Source organism: Alligator mississippiensis, chromosome 11 (genome assembly GCF_030867095.1).
Source record: "Alligator mississippiensis isolate rAllMis1 chromosome 11, rAllMis1, whole genome shotgun sequence".
Classification (NCBI taxonomy): domain Eukaryota; kingdom Metazoa; phylum Chordata; order Crocodylia; family Alligatoridae; genus Alligator; species Alligator mississippiensis.
Genome location: NC_081834.1, coordinates 68,227,199 through 68,235,730, shown reverse-complemented (window position 1 = coordinate 68,235,730; position 8,532 = coordinate 68,227,199).

Sequence of the window (8,532 nt, the reverse complement as noted above, 5' to 3'; positions counted from 1 at the left end):
CAGAAATACAGTAGGTACAGAATACAGACCCAGTTCTAAAATCCCTGAGAAAGTTAAACTGTGTAATGAAACTAATCAGGAAGAGGAGTTGCCAACTGTTCTCATTCCTCCAACAAGGAAATGACTGGAGAGACTTAGTTGGGCTTTAATGGTCAGTGTTGAAATGAAGCACACAGCTTCTGGGGTTGATATAGAGGCATGTTCATTTACTTACTTAAGGCTGAAAACAGCTTGTGCTCCCATGTAAATGCAAATGAAAGAAAGGAGGAGAGGTGAAGGCAGAGCAGGAAATGTGCATCCGTACATCAGAAGTAGGTATCTGGGCAAAGCACGCAGCACCAAGGTTTCGCATGCGTGTGCACACTCATGCACACACACTGAGCAGTATCCTCTGGAGACCTACGGACCCCACTGCTGCATGCTGAGGAATAACCGGGGTTCATACAGAACCTGTCACTCACAAGAATGGTAAAGCACTGAATGTGCACATGCACACATATCACTCACCTTTCTGACAACTGCTTCCTGCAAAGCCACATGGCAGTCTCTGAAGAAGAAAGCACAGCATAAATGCTACAGGTAAAACTGCCCTGAAGTTCCAGGAAAGCGGAATGGGATTAGCCAAAATGGTATTTAGCATAGGCATTGAGCAAAGAACCCCTGGCTTTTCCAATCAGCGCCATGTGATCTCCCATGACCACTAGGAGCAAGGATAGATCTTAGTTTGATGTTTCACCTGGAGGGTGACCTCTCCAGCAGAATAGTGCATCAGAAACCACATGCAATGTTTTGGCCGATATTTTCAAAACTGCCTTAGGTGGACTTGGGGTTGGCCAGCAGAGCGCAAGTCTCCTTCCATTCAAAGCTCAAGACTCTGGTTATCTTAAATCACTTCATCCCTATAGGACAACTTCCCGTTAGGCCCCATTTCCATTGTGCCACCAGATCCTTAGATAACCTTGAAACTCTCAGCCCTGATGCAGGAAGAAGGAAAGAACTATGATCAGAGAAATCTGGGGCATAAAGTGCATGTCAAAACTACAGAGTGGGCTGAAGGGATGGACCTTGGCCAAGCCCAATTTAATTTACTGGGCTTGGGGAGCTCTTGCCACTAACTGATAACTGTTTACTTCTCTTTTACCATACAGACATGCCATGCCATGATACTGTGATGCCATTTACCCTGAAGCTCCTTTCTGTTTCTTATTAAGAGTATAAAGCAAGGGGGAAACGTGACTCTGTTTCAAGGTTAACTGGCTCATGGTATGGTCTGGGGCAGGAATCAGATAGTTTGCCTAATGAAGATCATATGGCTGTTGCTTCTTTGCAGATTTCTCTAATACGGAGTTTATTGATGCAGCATTACACCACATCTTATAGTGATCAAATACAGCTGAAGCCAAAGGCACCCTGCACTGAAAATTGGAGCATGAGCTAACAGAGATGGGTCTACTGGCTTCTGAAATGCATTTCACTGGGTTGGCTGAGCAACTCAAAAGCTGAGCAGAGCTCTCTGGTTGCTTCCTCCTGATGGTCCGTTGTGGGTGAGGAGAAAGCACGCTCAGTTAATCACCTCGCTTCATGCATTTCTTCTACTAAATCCTGACACCTCTGACTTTTCCACCTTGCCTCATTGATGATGCACTTGACCAGCTCTGCTGTTTTCTGCTCAGCTACTGGGGCTCAAACAGCCAAACCGCACAGGGAATGGCATCCCAAACTATGTGCAAGTGCCAAAAATGGCAGTAGCACAGCTGAAAGGCTGCCTTTAATGTGAAATGGATATTTCTTGGAGTGGCTACATAGGCAACCAAGATCCTCTGAATTAGGGGGCATTGGAAAACTTGGGCCTTTATCGTCAGCCGTTTGGATTATGCTCCAGTTTTGGATTTGTGTACGATCGGACTTCTTTATATAACAACATTTCAGCAGTTCTGTGAGCAGCACTTCAAGGGATTGTAAAATAAAATTTTGCCCAGAAGATTCTACGCTCCAAGTGCCCAGTTCCAAAAATCTGAAAACCAGAAATTTTTAAACAAAATACAGAACAAATCCTGCGGGCAAAAATATTTTCTCTGAACTATGTCTTATACTGAAAGGTGACTGCAATATTGATCGTGGAGATGCAATCATTTCCCTGTAATAAGGATCTGAAGAAGAACCCCTGAATCCAGACGTGTTGCACGCTGGGCAAGTCTATGTTTGGACTGAAATCAAAAGGCCTGGGATTAGCTCTAGCTTTAGCCAGTCTCCAGCTTGAAATACCCCACCCCAGTGAGACTCAAATGCACCAATATTTGGTAGAAGAAATATTAGACAGTGCCGTCCTTGGAAACATACTCTTCTCTGCAATGTTCAATGTGTTACATTGCATCAAGCTATTGAACTATCACCTCAAGTTGCATCCAATCAGAAACTGATGTTGCGACATGACAAAATACAGTTTAGCAGAACAACACTCCTGTTCATGTTTAATCCAGGCTCCGTTTACCATGAATGCTGATTACCTTTGAGATTTAGGAAAACAGCTGTGATGCATTACTTGACAAACAAGATTAAAATCCCTCACGTTCTTTACTGTTTCCACTTGCTTCCAGGCATTCAAGTGCCTGGTCTCATTAACTGAAATTCCCTTTTGCTCACTTTGCCTTTAAGAGCTGACTATATTCATAGATTCATAGATGTTAGGATCAGAAAGGACTTCAGTAGATCATCAAGTCTGACCCCTGCATAGGAAGGAAAGAGTTCTGGGTTCAGATGACCCCAGCTAGATGCCTATCTAACCTCCTCTTGAAGACCCCCAGGGTAGGGGAGAGCACCACCTCCCTTGGGAGCCCATTCCAGACCTTGGCCACTCGAACTGTGAAGAAGATCTTCCTAATATCTAGTCTAAATCTGCTCTCTGCTAGCTTGTGGCCATTATTTCCTGTAACCCCCAGGGGTGCCTTGGTGAATAAAACCTCACCAATTCCCTTCTGTGCCCCCGTGATGAACTTATAGGCAGCCACAAGGTTGCCTCTCAACCTTCTCTTGTGGAGGTTGAAGAGGTCCAGGTTCCCTAATCTCTCCTCATAGGGCTTGGCCTGCAAGCCCTTAAACATATGAGTGGCCCTTCTCTGGACCCTCTCCTGGTTATCCACGTCCCTCTTGAAGTGTGGCACCCAGAATTGCATGCAGTACTCCAACTGCAGTCTGACCAGTGCCCAAGAGAGGGGAAGTATCACCTCCCTGGTTCTGTTCGTCATGCATCTGCTGATGCATGATAAAGTGCCATTAGCTTTTCTGATGACTTCGTCACACTGATGACTCATGTTCATCTTGGAGTCCACTAGGACTCCAAGATCCCTTTCTACTTCCGTGCCTCCATGGAGGTCATTTCCTAGACAGTAGGTATGCTGGACATTTTTCCTCTCTAAATGCAGCACTTTGCATTTCTCCTTGTTGAATTGCATTCTGTTGTTTTCTGCCCATATGTCCATATGCTTGTAGTTGTTCCCTGCCCTCCAGTGTGTCCACTTCTCCCCAGAGTTGTGTGTCATCCGCAGTTGGACAAAGTACACTTCACTCCCTCGTGCAAGTCGCTGATGAAGACATTGAAGAGTATCGGTCCAAGGACCAAGCTCTGCGGGACCCCACTGCCCACACCCTTCCAGGTCGATACCCACCCATCCACTACGACACTCTGGGTGCGACCCTCTAGCCAATTCGCCAACCACCGGACTGTGCAGTCATCCAAGTCACAGCCTCTTAACCAGTTCACCAGTATGGTATGGGATACCTTATCGAAGTCCTTCCTGAAGTCTAAGTAAATAACGTTAACCCCTACTCCTGCATCCAGGTGTTTTGTAACCTGGTCATAAAAAGAAACTAGATTAGTCAGGCATGATCTATCTGCTATGAACCCATGCTGGTTTCCCCTCAGCATAATTTTTCCTGACGGGCTCTTGCCAATGAGAGCCTTGATAATTTTTTCAAAGACTTGCCTAGAATGGGGTGAGACTGACTGGCCTATAGTTGCCTGGGTCCTCCTTCCTCCCCGTCTTGAAAATGGGGACCACATTGGGCCTTTTCCAGTCCTCCGGGACCTGGCCCATGTGCCATAAGTGTTCAAATATTCCCGCCAGTGGCTGTGCAATGACGTCAGCCAGTGCCTTCAGTACCCTCGGATGGAGCTCATCTGGGCCTGCCAACTTAAATGCATCCAGTTCCTCCAAGTGCCTCTACACCATCTCAGGGTTTATGCTTGGTAGTCTGGTGCCCTGCTGCTGCCTTTCTATAATCCCAGTGAGAGCCTTTCTTTCTCCTCACTTAGCAACACTGAGGCAAAGAACTCATTGAGGAGTTCAGCCTTGTCCCCCCTGTCCGTCACCAATTGCTTATGCCCATTTAGTCGAGGACATATTCCATCCTGGGCCTTCCTTTTACTCTCTATATATCTAAAAAACAAAATTTTGTTATCCTTTACTTGGCACCATCCTCAGCTCCATGGTAGCGTTGGCCTATCTAACTGCCTCCCTACAAGTGCAAGCAGAGGAGGTATACTCCTCTTTAGTAATCTCTCCCGGTTTCCACTTTTTATATGCCCCCCTTTTAGCCCATAGACTGCTCTGGATTTCTCTGGTTAGCCAAGGAAGCCTCTTGGCCCCTTTCCCCCTTTTTCCTTGCATCGGGATCATCTCCCTCTGTGCCCGAAGGATCATTTCCTTAAGGCACAGCCAATATGGTTGCACCAATTACTTTAAAAGTATCTCATTCCTCATTGTTCACTTCAAACAATCCCTTGACCCACCATCATGAGATCACGTCCCGTTCCAAGGTGACAAACTATCTTGAAAACTAGCGTGCAATCACACCGCAGTGCTGTGACTCAATGGAAAGGCAAGACCTAAAGTAAAACTTTGAAAAAGTGCATCAACTGGATGAAGGAAAAAAACCCCACTCTGTTCTCATTGGTACTTGCTTTGAAATGAGTATTCAGTGTCACTTGCTAACATTCACCTGCTGGCTGCAGCAGTAACACTGCATGAATTCACGCTCTGACAGTGCTGTGTTGTTGCAAAACTTCTGCATGGATCTTTTTCAATATGTTTGGTATGCCACTGCTGGCCTTTGGTTAGGCTGAAAATGCTGCCACGACCTGGATGCAACTCTGGTCCCAGATGATGACTGCCAACAAAGAAAGCACAGCAGTCCCAATCGCGACTACAGGCCCCAACCAGGATGGCTCTGTGACCATCAGGGGATGGATCCAAAAGCAACAACTACCACACAAGAGTGTTTTGCCAAGATCCTCCTCAGGGGGGGAGGAATTTCAGGAAGAAACTAATCTGACGGCAGAAATCTGGGACAGAAGTCTTGTGACATCACTACTTTTGGTTAAAATCCCACCACAACCTTGGTCCCGACGCAGTTCCAACTCACAGCCAAATATTAGTGTCTCCACTTTGTTTGTAATCTAATTTGAATCAATTTACCCATCTCTGTCAAGCCTTTTTTTTTTTTTTTTTTTTTTTTTACATCTTAGTATTAACAAAGACTTATGAGGAGTACAGTCAAGGATATTCTTTTCCCCAACACTTCTCTTAGGCTGCAACAGGCTATTCACAAAGAAAAAAGTCATGACGTGCCCATTATGGGCTACAACTTGGGTTAGGGAACACATGAAATCAATACACAATATAATGAACACACACACACATTACATAATTAAGACTGCTTTTCTTAAAATAATACTGAGGATGGAGCACACAAAGAGAAAAAGGCTATGGGTCTGAAATAAGCCCGGCACATCTGTCTCAAGGCTCGGCCACTTCTGGTCACTGCAAGAGTTCCTCTTTCATCCTAGAAGCAGAAGCACAATGCTAATACAGGCAGCTTGGTAGCAACCCAAAAGGGTAACATCTTACTGGACCTGGTCCTGGCCACAGGGGATGACCTGGTGAAGGAACTGCAGGTCCTTGACCACCTGGGCAATAGCCATCATCACCTGCTGGATTTTACTATCCAGCGCAGGGTGTCAAGGGCTTACAGCAAGACTAAAGCCCTTGACTTCAGAAGGGCCAACTTCAATGAGCTTCGGAGACTAGTGGGGGAGGCACTGAGGGCCCAGAAGGTAGAGAAGATGGGAGTCCATGAGGGATGGTCAAACCTTAAGGGGCAATCCTCCAGGCCCATAGGGTAACAGGTCCTGAGAGAAGCCAGGGGGGTAAGAGTGCTCAGAAACCCTCTGGGCTCAGCAAGGACAATGGGGGCATACAAGCAGTGGAAGGGAGGGCCTATCAGCAAGGAGGAGTACTCCTCCTCGGCCCGGGAGTGTAGGAGGGCCATTAGGAAGGCCAAGGCAGAAATGGCACTCACGCTAGTGTCCAGGATTAAGGACAACAAAAAGTCCTTTTTTTCAAGTCCATTGTGAGCAAGAACAGGGCACCTGGCAATGTAGGGCCCCTGAAAGACGCAAAGGGTAATCTTGTGGCTACACCAGATGAGAAAGCTGATATTTTTAACAGTTTCTTTGCCTCTGTTTTCTTGAACAAGGACCGAGACATCCCTCCTACCAGAGGTAGGGACAATCTCAGGGATAGCTCTGTCAGGTCTTCAGTCAGTTTAGATGTAGTTAGGGATCTTCTGCAAGGGCTGGACATTTTTAAATCTGCAGGTCTAGATGCCCTCCACCCAAGGATGCTGAGGGAGCTGGTGGGGGTCATCTCGGAGCCTTTGGCCCAGCTGGATGAGCATTTGTAGTCATCTGGCCAGGTGCTGGTGGATTGGAAACTGTCTAATGTGGTCCCTATTTTCAAGAAAGGGAGGAAGGAGGATGCAAGTAACTATAATCCTGTAAGCCTCACCTCAGTGCTTGGGAAGATCTTGGAGAGAATCATCAAGGAACACATCTGTGGGGGGCCTGCAGGGGAGATCATGCTCTGGGGCAATCAACTTGGGTTCACCAAAGGCAGGTTCTACCTGACCAACCTGATTGCCGTTTATGACCAATTAACTAAATCCTTGGATGATGGTGTTGCCGTGGACATAGTCTTTTTAGACTTTAAGAAGGCCTTTGACACCGTCTCTCACCCCATCCTCATCAAGAAATTAAGCGACTGTGGCAATGATGCCTGCACAGTTGGATGGGTCAAACATTGACTGATGGGGTGCACCCAGAGAGTAGTGGTGCACGGACTGCACTCAACTTGGTGAGATGTGAGCAGTGGGGTCCCCCAGGGCTCAGTCCTTGGACCCGCAATGATTAACATCTTCATTGGTGACTTAGATGAGGGGGCTGAAAGCACGTTGTCCAAGTTTGCTGATGACACCAAGATGTGGGGCAATGTGGACACACTTGAAGGGAGAGAGAGGCTACAACTAGATTTAGACAGGCTACAAAAGTGGGCAGACAAGAATAGGATGGGGTTCAACATAGACAAATGCAGGGCGCTGCACCTTGGGAGAAGGAATCCACAGCATACATACAGGCTGGGCAGTTCCCTTCTCGAAAGCATGGAGGCGGAAAGGGATTTTGGAGTCATAGTTGACTCCAAGATGAACATGAGCCGACAATGCCAGACCGCAGCCAGCAAAGCCAACCAGACCTTGTCATGCATCCAAAGGTGCATCTCAAGCCAGTTTAGAGAGGTGATCCTCCCCCTCTATGCAACTTTGGTCAGGCCGCAGTTGGAGTACTGCATCCAGTACTGCGTTCAGTATTGGGCGCCGCACTTCAAAAGGGACGTGGCCAGCCTGGAGAGGGGTCAGAGGACGGCCACCCGCTTGGTGAGAGGGCATCAGGACAGGCCCTATGATGAGAGACTGAGGGACCTGAACCTGTTTAGCTTCAGAAAGAGGAGGCCGAGGGGGGACCTGGTGGCTGCCTACAAGCTCATCAGGGGAGATCAACAGCAAACAGGCAGAGCCCTTTTCTCCCCATTACCACCTGGGGTGACGAGGAACAATGGTCATAAGCTGATGGAGAATAGGTTTAGGTTAAAGAGCAGAAGGCAATATTTTACATCTAGGGTGGCCAAAATCTGGAATCAACTTCCCAGGGAAGTGGTCCTCACCCCTACCTTGGGCAAATTCAAGAGGAGGTTGGATGTTCACCTGTCTGGGGTCTTGTAAATGCAGCATTCATTTCTGCCTGTGGCATGGGGTCAGGCTAGATGATCTGTTCAGGTCCCTCCTGGCCCTAGCTACTATGAAACTATGAAACCCAAGGCTGCTGCCTCTTCCCACTGCCAGAGACAAAGAAACCTTCAGCTCAGCTGTCTCAGGTCCACAAGAGCAAATGATGAAACAAGTTCATTCCTCAATTTCTGTCCTTGTCCCATTGTATCTGTTCTCAGTATTTCAGCTGCAATGGTGATAGGATGCAGAAGATGGTACCCATGTTCTTCACACTACTTCAGATCACGGCATCAATGCTGTCAGTGCAGGGGGTGGGAGCCAGGGCTGGCCCTATCATGAACTTTGGCAAAACATATCACCCCTCTGTGACATGTTCCCATTCAAGATAATGGAAATAGTCTTTACCTTCCTGGG